Below are 15190 nucleotides of genomic sequence, written 5' to 3'. Positions count from 1 at the left end.
GTTAATCACGCCATAAAAAAAATTCCACCCCAAACATAAGTCTTTATATTTTAAAATTTGTAAGCAGAATTAGCAATAGTAGGACTGATTTCGTGACGTGTGAACATGCAATGCAAGCAGTACAGTTAATCCTTAAAAAGAAATGCATTTAAAAAAATAAAAATTTATCAAATGCAACCCTTTTATATTTTTTCTGCTACCTAAGGATCTCGACAATAGGGAAAAAAATAATTACAGTATGTTTTATGTCATTATTTTTTGTTATGATTTTTCAAAATTCTCTTGGTCAAGTCTCCCCATTGCGGGGAGACTTGACCAGAAAAAACGATCACAGAAAAACTTTTGTTACTCTTCAAAAATTAAATTAAAAATTCTGCAAAAAATCATGAAGACGCGCAATAACTTTGTGCATTTTATCTGAATGATTTTTGGGGGATTGAAGGTTTTTTTAGAGATTTAAGCAGTTTTAGCTGAAAACCTGGTCAAGTCTCCCCATGTTCCCCTACTGTATTTTATACAGCAAAACTGTCTGAGAACAAGTTACAGGGAATAAATATTTCTGTCCGAAAAAAATATACACTGAAAAAAATGTTGTGTCATTTTTCAAAAAAACAAATTTATGATAAAAAATTAATTTTTTTTAAATTTTTTATATTTTGTTACCAAAAACCTAAAGAGAAAAGAAACATTTTGAATGTAATTGCATGATGGAAAAAAAATCGGTAAAAAGTTTTTCCAACAATAACTTCGTACATGTTTTTAAATTTCATACTAATTGACATACAAAATTGTAATTTTATTACAGAATATAATTCTAAGCACAATTTAAAATCAAAATGCATTTAACAAAAATCTTCCAAAATGCGATAGTTTTCGAGATATTTGAAATTTTGCTCCTTCAAAAACAATTAATTCGTGTAATTATGCTCTTTTTAAAAGTTATTCGCGTTACCCCACCATAAAATGTCAAACATTTAATGTTTATCGTTTTAAAGACGTAAAACCAACTTTTTTAGTGTATTTGGATCATGGAGAAGCTATCAATAAAAAAATTTACTTAGCTTTTCTCCTTCACAAGTTATTCTTATGAAGAGAAAGGCTAGCGGCGATAACACGCCAGTACGCTCTGGAATTATCCAGGAGCTTTATTTAATTCATTTTAACCGTAATGAGGTTAATAATTTGAAAGTATTTGAAAAAGCACGTTTTATGTTCCACGAGCGAGTAAAGTGGGAACATTATAGACGACATGGGGGCAGAATTCAAAAACTGATCCAGTGTCGTAGATGCCAAGGCTTTGGGCACGGCACAAAAAATTGTCATTTGTATTCACTTGTCCGGTCAAAAAAACCACAAACGTTTCAATTGCGATAGTTGTAGCGAAAATCATTAATCGAATTTCTGGGGTTGTCCAGTTCGAGAAAAAATTATAAATTCTCGTTCTAGACAACAAAAACATCAAATACAAAATGTACCTACTTCTTCAGGTACACTTCAAGAAAACACATCCAAACGTGTTAATCCGATTCAAAATAGATTAACAGCTTCTTCTACCTCCGTCACACCAGCCTACAATCTTATGCTTCAGTGGTAGGTAACAAAGCCAAAATAACGGCTACAGTTACCACGCCCACAAACTCGTTTGCACCCAACGCTTCCTTTAGTCCAATGGTTGCGTAACGGAAGAAAAATTAAAATACCTGCAGGACTCAATGTTACCTATGATGATTGCCATGTTAAATTCTACCTCCATGTTTAAAGCTTTTCAAGCGGGTTGGACATTTGCTAACAAAATTGTAATGAAATTAAAGTTTAACAATGACTTTAAATAATCATTAAAATTTATTAAATTGGAATGCTCGTTCATTAAAAACGTGCGAAGACGAATTTTTCCACTTCTTGAGGATACATAATGTGCATATAGCCGCTGTGACTGAAACTTTTTTAAAACCAAATATTAAATTGAAGAGTAACTCTAATTTTGTTATTCATCGATTTGATCGATTTGTTGGATTCGGCGGAGGAATCGCAATAGCGGTTAATCGCAGGATCAAACATTCCGTTACGCCGTCTCTTGACACCAAGGTGATCGAGAGTTTGGGTATCGAAGTTGAAACTGATCTTGGTATCATTTTTATTGCTGCAGCCTATTTGCCTTTTCAGTGCACTGGCGAGCAAATTAATTTCTTGAAAGGAGACTTACAAAAACTTACAAGAAATCGGTCGAAATTCTTCATAATCGGTGATTTTAATGCCAAACACCGAGCCTGGAATAATGCTCAAAGCAATTCCAAATTTACTTTTTAATGATTGCTCTGCTGGTTATTATTCAATTTTGTTCCCGAATGGTCCTACGTGCTATTCGTCTGTAAGGAATCCATCAACAATTGATTTGGTTTTGACAGATCAAAGTCACCTTTGTAGCGAATTGATTACACATGCTGATTTTGATTCTGATCATCTTCCAGTAACTTTTTCACTTTCTCAAGAAACTGTTTCAATACAATACAATACAGAAACAATTTAATACTCCTATTATTGACGACGATCTTCAACTTCTGATTCGCTTGAAGAATGTTCGAAGACGTCAATATCAACGTTCTCGTGATCCTGCTATGAAATGTATCTATCAGGATCTATAAAAAGAAATTAAGCATAGATTCACACTCTTAAGAAATGAACATTTCGCGAAAGAGGTTGAACAAAGCAAGCCAAATTCTAAACCTTTCTGGAAACTTTCTAAGGTTCTTAAGAAACCTCAGAAACCAATTCCAGCTTTAAAGGAAGGTGACCACATACTTCTTACAAACGAAGAAAAAGCTCAAAAACTTGCTCAGTAGTTTGAAAGCGTCCATAATTTTAATCTTAACGTTGTGGGTCCTATTGAGTTAAAAAATATGAAAGCTCCAGGTTATGATGGAATTTTCAACATTCTTCTTAAAATCCTTCCCGAAATCACCATGAGATACTTGGTCAAAATATTCAACAAATGTTTTGAATTAGCATACTTACCTGAAAGATGGAAAAATGCCAAGATTATTCCTATTTTGAAGCCAGATAAAACCCAGCAGAAGCATCTAGCTATCGATTAATTAGTTTACTCTCTTCTATTAGAAAATTATTTGAAAAAGTCATCCTAACTAGAATGATGTCACATATCAATGAGAATTCTATTTTTCTTCCTGAGCAGTTTGGATTTCGCATTGGACATTCAACTACTCATCAACTTGTGAGAGTAATTAACATGATAAAGACAAATATCTCAGAGGGCTATTCCACTGGAGTTGCTCTTCTATACATCGAAAAAGCTTTCGACAGTGTTTGGCACAAAGGTTTAATTGCCAAAATGTGGGATTTCAATTTTCCAATTTACATAATAAAGATAATTAAAAATTATCTTACTAACCGTACCCTACAGGTTTCTTATCAGAATTGTAAATCTAATAAGCTACCCGTTAAAGCAGGCGTCCCTCAAGGATCAAGCGTCGCACCAATCCTATACAATATTTTTACCTCTGATCTTCCAAATCTACCTACAGGCTGTAAAAAGTCACTTTTCTGTGATGATACTAGCACCTCAGCCACTGGGAGGAGACTTCGTATTATATGCAGTCGACTGCAACCAAGCTTGAATATTTTCAATGATTACCTGAAAAAATGGAAAATTTCCACTAATGCGGCAAAAACACAATTGATTGTGTTTCCGCATAAGCCAAGAGTTTCTTCTCTTAAACCAAATAATAACCATATTATTAAATTTAATGGTTTGAATTTAACGTGGTCAGATAAAGTTAAATACTTGAATTTGATTTACGATAAAAAACTCACTTTTAAGTATCACATTGAAGGAATCCAAACAAAATGCAACAAATATATAAAATGTTTATACCCTCTTATAAACAGGATTTCTAGGCTCTGCCTAAAGAACAAACTATTAATTTATAAACAAATATTTAGGCCAGCAATGCTATATGCAGTGCCAATCTGGGCAAGTTGTTGTGCTACTAGGAAGAAAACGCTTCAAAGGATTCAGAATAAAATTCTGAAAATGATTTTGAAGCGTCCTCCCTGGTTTAGCACAAATGAGTTGCACAGACTCGCAAACATAGAAACATTAGAAATTTTGACGAACAGTATTATAAGCAACTTCCGACAAAAATCGTTGCTATCTTCAATTGCAACGATTAGCTCTCTTTATAGTTTTCTAAGTTAGTTTATAAGATTTGTTTAACTCCTTATTCAGAAGACAAGTAGGTTTAAAACATCCTACTGAAAAAAATATACTTAACTGCGAAAGCATATTATAACTTAATAATAATTAACTGAATCATGTAAACAATAGGGATGAAAAGTCACCACTTGTGGCTGAACACCCAATATACTAAATTAGAAATGTAATGCAAACAAAACAATATAATCAAATAGAAAATAATATATAAAAAATATACTTAGTATACATGTCATATTATCACCTGTTAATTATGTTAGCATACTACTAGCTGCGGATGCATTTATGAAAAAGCAAACAAAGATATTTCTAGTCTTCAAGTATTTTGTTATCATCTCAATTGCCACACCTGTTTCCCAAATAAGTCCTCTCAATTCCATTGTGCCCAGGGGCCCCATGAGGTGTTAAGACTGTTCTGAGTCCGACAAACTGGACATATTGCGCGAATGCCAGAAGAGTGAGCAGCTCAGGTTATACTCAGCAAAGAATCTGGAAGAGAGCAATTTAGGGACAGGCCCCACACTAGGTGACTGTGGAATCGATACGGGCATTCAAGGAGAGTAGACACTGGCGGCCCAATATCGATCAATTGGAATGTCTAAAATACATTCGGTCATGATTCGGCACATCCAGATTACCACAGTAATGATGAATATAATCGTATCGAAACGTCAACTATTTCTATAGTTTTCTACAAGCATCGGATAGATTTTTGTAAAATTTCTAGCATAAAAAAAATCATCTGGTGATAATCGAAGTGTGCTCTATCGTTCAGAGCGCTACACTCTACCATCTGGGTCAGCTCGAACGGCCACCGATAATTTCAAACAACATGCAATACCAAGCTTTTGACACCTTTAAAGTTAGCCGCAAAGTCATCTGACCTTTTCGTTTACATTCAAACACGTAGTCAAATGGTTTCTGCAACATTTTGCCTCCGGGTCTAAAATGAAAAAGTGCAAGCAAAACCTCGTTCTGAACAGGCTTGTAAGCGTCGCTCTTACTGTGAGCAGTTTACGATAGTTTTGGAAGTAAACCACCAACAAACTTGCTGTGCGAATCGGTACACCATTTTGCATTCTGGTGCATCCCTAGGCTCAGCGCACGTTCTCCCCTTATTCATGACTGATGTGATATTGGCCAGCCTCTGACAGCGTAAAGGCCGAACAACACATTACTGGAACTGATCCGTATAACACGACTCGAAGCACTGCCTCTCTCGTGTAGGTTAGGTTTTTTTTCTCTGGGTACAAGGTAGCGTTGAGGAATTAAAACCCCAAGCCAGAAGTGAATGAGCCGTGCAGTATGTATGGAAGTATCTACGTACTTACACGGACCACGGGTGCTCTTTCGGCTCGAAGTAAGCGAAAATGGGCGGCCGGGCGGGAGATCCCTACTTCTTCCCGATGCAAGGAATGCTAAATGCAGCACCGTTCGTTCCGTGGTATAATTTCGCGTTCACACACAAAACAACGAAACGAAGCGCACAAAAAACTAAAGTAAATTGAAGCAACATAAACGAAATAATAAGTTTAGTGTGGAATGCAGCGCAGCGGAAAGGCCGCTGAAAGAATAATGTATCCGCCAGCAAGTCACGGCGCGCTGCCACAACGGAGCCGAGCCGGAGTCCAGAAAATTCCCACAGTGCATACACGGCTGAGCGTCGGTTCTCGGATGTAGATTTGTAATAGCTGGTGTGTGTGGCAAGCGGGGGGAAGCCAAACCATCAGGAGCGAGTGAAATTTAAGTTACTCTTATACAATCAGGAGAAAAAAATATACTCGTAGTAACACCCCTTATGGCTGTCAACTTTGGCATTTCAGACTGCATTGAGTAAATTTAATATGTAAGGATCTGGGGGTGACCAAATTATTTTATTCCGATAAATCTTGACTTATTTCAAAACATTACTATTTACGTCTAACATAATTATCCCTGTTTCACCCAAAACCGCTGCACCGTGCGAAGGAAACCCCCTTCGGCAAAACATCGCCCGGTTCCAATCGGTGCGCATGCTGGAAGCATGGCATACTATGCTGCGCATGTGTCAGAAGGGGATACAGTTTCCATCAAGCATAACCATACGCTCTTTTTTGGTTCTATCTCACTCTCGCCTTGTGTGTGTCTCTCTCTTTCTCCCCATGCTCGTTTTCTGGATCAACAACACAGAAATCAGTGTTCCGTCGGAGGTTAATCGTTCCATACAGACGCGTGTATCCTTCGCGTCCCGCTCCGAAACAACAGTTCAGTAGCCTCGCCAAACGCACGCTGATACGCAAGCATCCGGAAGCATCTCGGTTCGGTTCGGTTCCGCACATGTTGCACAATTTTTTGTTGGTTTATTTTCGTTTCTTGCCTCGCCTCACGCGCACCTTCTGTTTATTTGTTTTTGCCTTTTTCCAGTCTGTTGAAGAGTGTTCTGTTTTTTCGGCCTTCCGTCAGTTCTGTGTTTATCCAAACTACCGTTTGATGTGTTTTATGATTTTGGATGCATCACCGTAGCCAAGCATCACTGTGGATGCGTAATTGCCTATTGCGTGAATGCCAAAGCGGCAAACGAAAGTGATAAAAGTGAAAATGTCTTCGATTGGCCCGGGAGACGGAAGCGTGCTTGTGTAATTCTCAACCCTCGTGTCACCCTCCACAACCGATACATTCCACTATTCGGTGTAAGTAATTTGGGGTGCCGTTCACACCCAGTCGCCAGTTCGAAGGGGAGCATAAAAAGCTAGCTCCTAACGGCTTTGATAGGTCTAAAATGCTGAGGATTTCGTCGCCTGCTGGTTCGAATTGTGAGTATAAGTTATATCAAAGTGCGTGAATGGGTGCGGAAAGCACACCCCCCTATTAGACGGGGATGACTCAACTGTTTTATCCAGAATCTGGTCAAAACAGATTTCGTGCCTAACCGTTACGATTTCGTTTCGGGCTGAAAGCATTGAATGAAATGCCTCGAAACGCGCGGCAAGAATTTTACGGTTCTAGCATAGTATTTATCTCTCGAAAGTGTTTTGTGATACCTTCCTACCTATCTACTTGAGCTCTTTTGTGGAAGGTCGGCGTTTGCATGCTTTGTCTGAATTCGCAACGGACTCCGGCCGGTTCGTCCGCCGGATGGTAGCGGTAGAGGATGGAAAGCCCCCAAACGGGAAAACCGCAGCTTGAATGTGTTTGGTTACCGTATGGTGGGGTGGTTTTAAATAATGTTAGATTTGTATTTCAATTTTGGGTATATTTTTTCAAGCTAACAAAGATTTGATTCGCTGCACCGTGATAAGTTAGTCTGTGGACAATAAACGCTACTTGTAATGTTTACCCTTTGTTTCTAGCTTTTACGTTTCCAAACACTGAGCCCTAGGCCTGTGCATAAACGACTTCCTCCGATATTACCTATGGTGGAATGAATCGCAAGTATGATTCGTCATAAAAAAACATCGACTGACCCTGCTGCCGAGAAGCTCGACAAGCAGGGCTGTTGAGGGAAAATACGGGCCCGGTGGTCCAGCATAAGGGCCCTCAACAAGTATAGATGTTTCGAATATCAAAATCTTTAAGGGGATCCTCTTATATAATTGATTGTTTAACCCATTCATGCCCATGTTGTTTGTGGACAACAACGTTTTTAAACAGCTTTAACTTTTGATTGAGGCAAAATTTAATCGCAAAAACAAGCAAGGCTAATAAATGTGACTATTGCCTTTCATTTGAGCACGAACAGTTACAAGGATCAGTTCTAGAACTGAAGTTATTGCAATTAGGACTGCCAGGGACAGTTTACGTTGACGACGGAAAATGAATTTTTCATATATCTTCTTTATGGTTCAATATTTTTGAAAACTGATAAAACTTATCAATTTCAAGTGTCTTTGGCTACGTTTTCCATGCAATTGGACTATTGTAAATATTCTAGGAGAATTGTATTGAGCATTGGAGGGTAAAAATTGAGCAGCTTCTTGCACTGCAAGGGAAGCACCTATCTTTATGGAAAAAGACTTTTCGTGTTTCTTGATGTCACCGCTTTGAAGGAAAAATAATTTTGAAACCCTACATGCACTAGAAAAAAGTTGGGCATGAAAGGGTTAATTATTTTTTAGGCTATAAAATGACATAGACATGCGCGCTATCCTGGCAATTGTTTATTAAGGTTTCATAAAAAACCTAAAAATTTTCGAGTGCAAGGTGTCAAAAATGGCGTCCAAAATGGCGGATTTCTCGGAACAAGATTTTTCGAATGTGCGGGCATTCTCGTTTTTGAACCACTCAACCAATCAACTGTGGGTTTTGCCCGCCTAAAAGAAGACAACATTCTCGGGCGCTGTAACCTACAAAATCGCAATATTTTGGTCATTAACGATTTTATACAGCCGGTCAAAGTGGAAAAATCATGCGAAAAAACGATACTTTATTTTAAAGTGGCCGCTATTTTGTTTCTATATCGAGTTTGTTCGTGTTTTGCCTTTCTCATATAGAAAGGTTATGCAATCACTCTGAAAAACGTCAACCTAATCCCGGCCCGGAGGGCCGAGTGTCATATCCCATTCGACTCAGTTCGTCGAGATCGGAAAAAGTCTGTATGTGTGTGTGTATGTATGTATGTGTGTGTGTATGTGTGTGTGTGTATGTATGTGCGTATGTGTCAAATAATGTCACTCATTTTTCTCAGAGATGGCTGGACCGATTTGCCCAAACTTAGTCTCAAATGAAAGGTGCAACCTTCCCATCGGCTGCTATTGAATTTTGTATCGATCGGAATTCTGGTTCCGGAATTACGGGTTTCAGAGTGCGGCCACACAGAAATTTCTCATAAAAACTATAGGAAAAATTAAAAATAGAATTTTTATTTTTGATGCTAAATGTATTCAAGGTGCATAAAACGTCGAGATTTGATGCAAACACGAAAAAAATTTGACGAAGATTCACTTTTTTGGATTTTGCACATTTTTGCCTTTCTCATATAGAAAGGTTATGCAATCACTCTGAAAAACGTCAACCCAATCCCGGCCAAATTTTTTTTCGACTCGCATAAGGTTTCTGGATTTTAACAGGGGCGTAGTTGATGGTTTACGGAGAGGGGTTACACCCCCCCCCCCTCTACTGTTCACTCCCCTCCTTTAAAAATCTCCTTAAATCACCCCTCAGACCACCACCTCATACCCCTCCCTTTCAACCCCATCATCTTTAAACCACCACTATATTACAAAGCATACCAATTTAAGCTGGGGAGTCGTTCGTTCATGGGACTTTCGCCCTCCTCGCATACCCATCACCGCATGACAAAATGAGTTAGCAAGCAGATAACATTGATCTAATGCTGATTAGGCTAATGGAGTATGATATTTTTTTGTTTCAAGTGTTTCACCGTCGACACGTAGCTCATCAAGTTCGTGGCTGGCATGCCATTGTGTATAAGTGCAAAGTGTACTAAGAATGTAATGGACATTTCCACAATTATGTTGAACATAAAAAGCCTCCGTGCCATAGTTTAGAGAAATGAGAAAGGCACAATTGCACCGCTAGGTGGATTAAAACAGGTTTTTTTTTATGTATGGGCGCCTCTACGGAATGTAATCTTCAAGATCGTTTTGGTTTGCTGCTTGTAGACGATGAATTGCGACCTGTATCGTGCCCGCAGATGAGGTCAGTTTTCAAAACATCTTTTTCTGGTGCCGCCATTTTGAACGCCATTTCTGACACCTTATTTTTTTAATTTATAGATGAAATTAAGGTTTGCAGAATAGTGCACATGCCTAAGTCATTTTACTTCTTCAAAAAAAAACCTGTTTTAATTCACCTAGCGGTGCAATTGTGCCCTTCTCATTTCTCTAAACTATGGCTCGGAGGCTGTTTATGTTCAACATAATTGTGGAAATGTCCATTACATTCTTAGTACACTTTGCACTTATACACAATGGCTTGCCAGCCACGAACTTGATGAGCTACGTGTCGACGGTGAAACACTTGAAACAAAAAATATCATGCTTCATTAGCCTAATCAGCATTAGATCAATGCTATCTGCTTGCTAACTCATTTTGTCATGCGGGGGTGGTTGTGTGAGGAGGGCGAAAGTCGCACGAACGAACGACTCCCCAGCTTAATTTGGTATGCTTTGTGATATAGTGGTGGTTTAAAGATGATGGGGTTGAGATGGAGGGGTATGAGGGCTGCATGGGGTGGTGGTCTGAAGGGTGATTTAAGGGGATTTTAAAGGGAGGGGAGTGAACAGTAGAGGGGGGGGGGGTGGTGTAACCCCTCTCCGTATACCATCAACTACGCCCCTAGTAAAATTCAGAAACCTTATGCCAGTCAAAAAAAATTGGCCGGGATTAGGTTGACGTTTTTCAGAGTGATTGCATAACCTTTCTATATGAGAAAGGGAAAATGCGCCAAAATCCAAAGTTTCATCAAATCTCGACGTTTTATGCACCTTAAAGAGATTAAGCATCAAAAATAAAAATTCTATTTTTATTTTTTCCTATTGTTTATATGGGAAATTTCTGTGTTTCCGTACTATTAAACCCGTAATTCCGGAACCAGAATTCCGATCGGTCCAAAATTCAATAGCAGCCGATGGGAAGGTTGAACCTTTCATTTGAGACTAAGTTTGGGCAAATCAGTCCAGCCATCTCTGTGAAAAATGAGTGACATTATTTGACACATACGCACATACATACACACACATACAGACTTTTTACGATCTCGACGAACTGAGTCGAATGGAACATGACACTCCGCCGGGAAAAATAAAACTAAACACTAAAACGGTACGCCACTTTTGGACGGTCCACTTGGCGTGAAATTCGACAAAGTTCAAACAATTGTGAAGGTGCCGTATTGTGAGTAGTGGTACTTTTCTTGGACTTCCTGCGTGCAAATTTGTCTTAATACACCCAGGTTTTCTACGCGGTTTTTTACAAGGTTTTTTTTACGCGGATTTTCCAATTAACGCGGTTTTTGCAAAAATATTCTAAGTCCTTTTGAATGCAAAAGACTTAGAAGATTTTCGGAAAGATGGAAGAGACGGGTCTGGAAGATTCCTTATCGCTCGCACCCCAACAATATGGGTATTTTCGGAATGGACTTGAAGAGTAGGTGCCAGAAATTGATTTTTGACGCCATTTTGAAATCAAAGATGGCGACTTCCGGTTTTAGCGAAATTCGCTATAACCCAATCAATATGGGTATTTTTGGAATGGTCTTGAAGAGTAGGTACCAGAAATTGATTTTTGACGCCATCTTTGGTTTCAAAATTACGTCAAAAATCAATTTCTGGCACCTACTCTTCAAGACCATTCCAAAAATACCCATATTGTTGGGGTACGGGTAAGAAATCTTCCAGACCCGTCTCTTCCATCTTTCCGAAAATCTTCTAAGTTTTTTGCATTCAAAAGGACTTAGAATATTTTTTGCAAAAACCGTGTTAATCGCGAAATCCGCGCAAAAAAAAACTTCCAAAAATATTCTATGTCTTTTGTTGAGAGTTTTTTTTGCGCGGATTTTCGAATTAACGCGGTTTTTTACGCGGATTTCCCAATTAACGTGGTTTTTTTTACGCGGCTTTTCCAATTAACGCGGTTTTTTACGCAGATTTTCCAATTAACGCGGTTTTTTTACGCGGTACGTATCCCCCGCGTAAAAAAAACCTGGGTGTAAATCGTTTTCTACTCGTTGACGTTGCAATAGAATGTTCCAGATCTTTCTAGAATTCTCTCGAAGGCATAAACCAATATTATTTTCCCGTCCAACCCATCAGTTTGTTAAGTTTGAGCGGATGTTGTTCGCTATCTACCGCTAGTTTCACATTTGTTTGTCCAGTGCAATGCATTGTGTATCTTTGTGGCAGAAAACTGTGAAAGTTCCTGAACTTCACGGTATGTTTTGCCACTAGCATTCAACCGTTTGATGAGATGTCGCTCCTCGACTGTACAGTGCCTCGAACAACCCATTTTCGTGAAATACAACGATATGCAAACTTATAATTTCAGGTTAATTGTAAGCATAGGAATACTATTCCGAACAAAATAGATTGACTAAACTGAAAATCTTGGAAACTTTAGCGATTTGAATACCTTTTGAGGTAGCGCTGCTATTTTTACGAACAGCATTATATCGACTTTCTTCCAAAATGACAGCTGTGTTTCGTAAACAATAAGCCTATGATTCCAAATAGTGCCGTGTTATGCTCTTCGTACTATAGGTCACTAACAAAAACATATAATGTTATTGGAGAATAGAACGTATGGGAGTATTTTACAATAAAACTCGAAAAATATTTGCACCGCTATTTTTTCGAACAGCGCGTACATACATACATACATACGGCTGCAGACAAGGCGCTGGAGGTAGGTAAAGTTACAGTTGGAGGGTCGAGATGCCTACTGAGAGCCGCCCCACGAGTAAATAAACAAGCGGAGAAATGCTTCAAATGTTTAGGCTTTGGACATTTAGCAGGGGCTTGCAAAGGCCCGGACAGATCCGGGATGTGCTGGAAATGCGGAGAGACGGGCCATCTTGCGAGAGACTGCACGCAGAGGCCGAAGTGCTTGCTTTGCACCCCAGCGGAAGGAAACGACCATCAGACGGGTGGCTTTAAATGTCCAGCCTACAAGAAGGCGACTGCAGGCCAACGGTGATGGAGGTGACCCAGATAAACCTGAATCACTGTGATACCGCACAGCAACTGTTGTGGCAGTCTACGACAGAAACTATGTGCGATGTCGCTTTGATCGCAGAGCCTTATCAAGTCCCCCCTAATAACAGTAATTGGGTGGCGGATAGATCAGGAACCGCTGTGATACAAGTAATGGGAAGATTCCCCATCCAAGTGGTAGAACGTTCATACGAGGGTTTCGTGATAGCCAAAATCAACGGCATCTTCGTATGTAGCTGCTACGCTCCCCCAAGGTGGACAGTAGAGCAGTTCAGCCTAATGCTGGAGCAGTTAACCGAGCAGTTGATCGATCGGAAGCCGGTAGTCATTGGTGGTGACTTCAACGCCTGGGCTGTGGAATGGGGCAGTAGAGTAACCAACACAAGAGGGTGTATCCTGCAGGAAGCTCTAGCGAAGCTAGACGTACGATTGTGCAATGAAGGCTCTGTTAGCACATTTCGGAGAGACGGGAGGGAGTCTATGATCGACGTCACATTCTGTAGTCTCTCATTGACGGTGAACATGAATTGGAGAGTATGCGAAACGTATACGCATAGTGACCACCAGGAGATTCGCTACCGTATCGGTCAACGGAACCCCGCGGCAGTACAGAGAAGGGTGACCGGCGAACGAAAGTGGAAGACGAAAGCCTTCAACAAAGACCTCTTTGTTGAGGCACTTCAGCCGAACGGCGGGAACATGGATGCGGCTGACCTAACAAGAAGGATTGTGGCGGCTTGTGACGCCACAATGCCGCGAAAACTGGAACCACGCAACAAACGGCGTCCAGCTTACTGGTGGAACGAGACGCTTAGTACGTTACGCGCTGCTTGTCTCAGAGCCAGAAGGCGGGCCCAAAGAGCAAGGTCGGAACCAGATAGAGAAGAGCGTAAGGCAGCGTTTCGGGAAGCTAGGGCCGCTTTAAAACGGGAGATCAGACTTAGCAAGTCAGAGCGCCACAAAGAGCTATGCCGAGAAGTAGACGCCAATCCCTGGGGTGACGCATACCGAGTCGTGATGGCGAAAATGAAGGGTCCGACGACGCCAGCCGAAATGTGTCCGAGCAAGCTGAAGATAATCGTTGAGGGTCTTTTCCCGAAGCACGATCCAACTATATGGCCACCGACACCGTACGGCGAAGAAGAAGAAGGAACAAGCACGGATCGGCAAGTGACTAACGACGAGCTAGCAGAAGCATCGAAGCGCCTAAAATCAAAGAAAGCCCCTGGTCCGGATGGAATACCAAACGTGGTACTGAAAGCTGCGATCCTGGCATATCCGGACATGTTCAGGATAGTGATGCAGAAGTGCCTAAAGCACTTCCCCGAAATGTGGAAGGTCCACAAGCTGGTGTTGCTGCCAAAGCCAGGGAAGTCACCTGACGATCCGGCCTCGTACAGGCCCATATGCCTGCTGGATACACTCGGAAAACTCCTGGAAAGGATCATTCTTAACAGGTTGACGAAATTCACGGAAGGTGAGCGCGGACTATCCAAGATGCAGTTCGGTTTCCGCAAAGGAGCATCGACAGTGGATGCAATTCGGACAGTGCTCGAGAGTGCTGAGAAGTTATCTAAACAGAAGCGAAGAGGAGATCGATACTGCGCTATGGTCACGATAGATGTGAACAACGCGTTCAACAGTGCCAGCTGGGAAGAAATCGCTACATAGAAAGAGTGTTCCCGGCTATCTATGCCAGATCCTGAAGAGCTACTTTCAGAGCAGAGTGCTGCTGTACGAGACGAGCGAAGGGCAGAAGTCATTGCGAGTCACAGCGGGCGTTCCTCAGGGCTCAATTCTCGGTCCAACTCTTTGGAACGGGATGTACGATGGGGTGTTAACGCTGCAACTGCATAGGAAAGTGAAAATCGTGGGTTTCGCGGACGACGTGTCACTAACGGTGATGGGTGAGACATTTGAAGAAGTGGAGGTGTTGGTGACGGAGAAAATAGATGCGATCGAGAGCTGGATGAACGGGGTCAAGCTGCAAATAGCTCACCACAAGACGGAGGTGTTGTTGGTCAGTAACTGCAAAACGGTTCAACGGATGCATATCGACGTCGGAGGGCACGTGATTGCATCAAAGCGTGCATTGAAGCAATTGGGAGTTATAATCGACGACCGGTTGAGCTTCAACAACCACGTTGATTACGCCTGTGAAAAGTCGGCGAAGGTAACGAACGCAATAGCGAGAATCATGCCAAACGTCGGCGGTCCGAGAAGCAGCACAAGACGTCTGCTATCTACTGTTTCGTCATCGATACTCCGATATGGGGTTCCTGCCTGGAGTGCTGCGCTGAAAACCAAGCGGAAC

The sequence above is a fragment of the Topomyia yanbarensis genome, chromosome 3 (assembly GCF_030247195.1).
Source record: "Topomyia yanbarensis strain Yona2022 chromosome 3, ASM3024719v1, whole genome shotgun sequence".
NCBI lineage: Eukaryota > Metazoa > Arthropoda > Insecta > Diptera > Culicidae > Topomyia > Topomyia yanbarensis.
The sequence above is the reverse complement of the archived record's forward strand: the minus strand, read 5'-3'. Positions refer to the sequence as shown.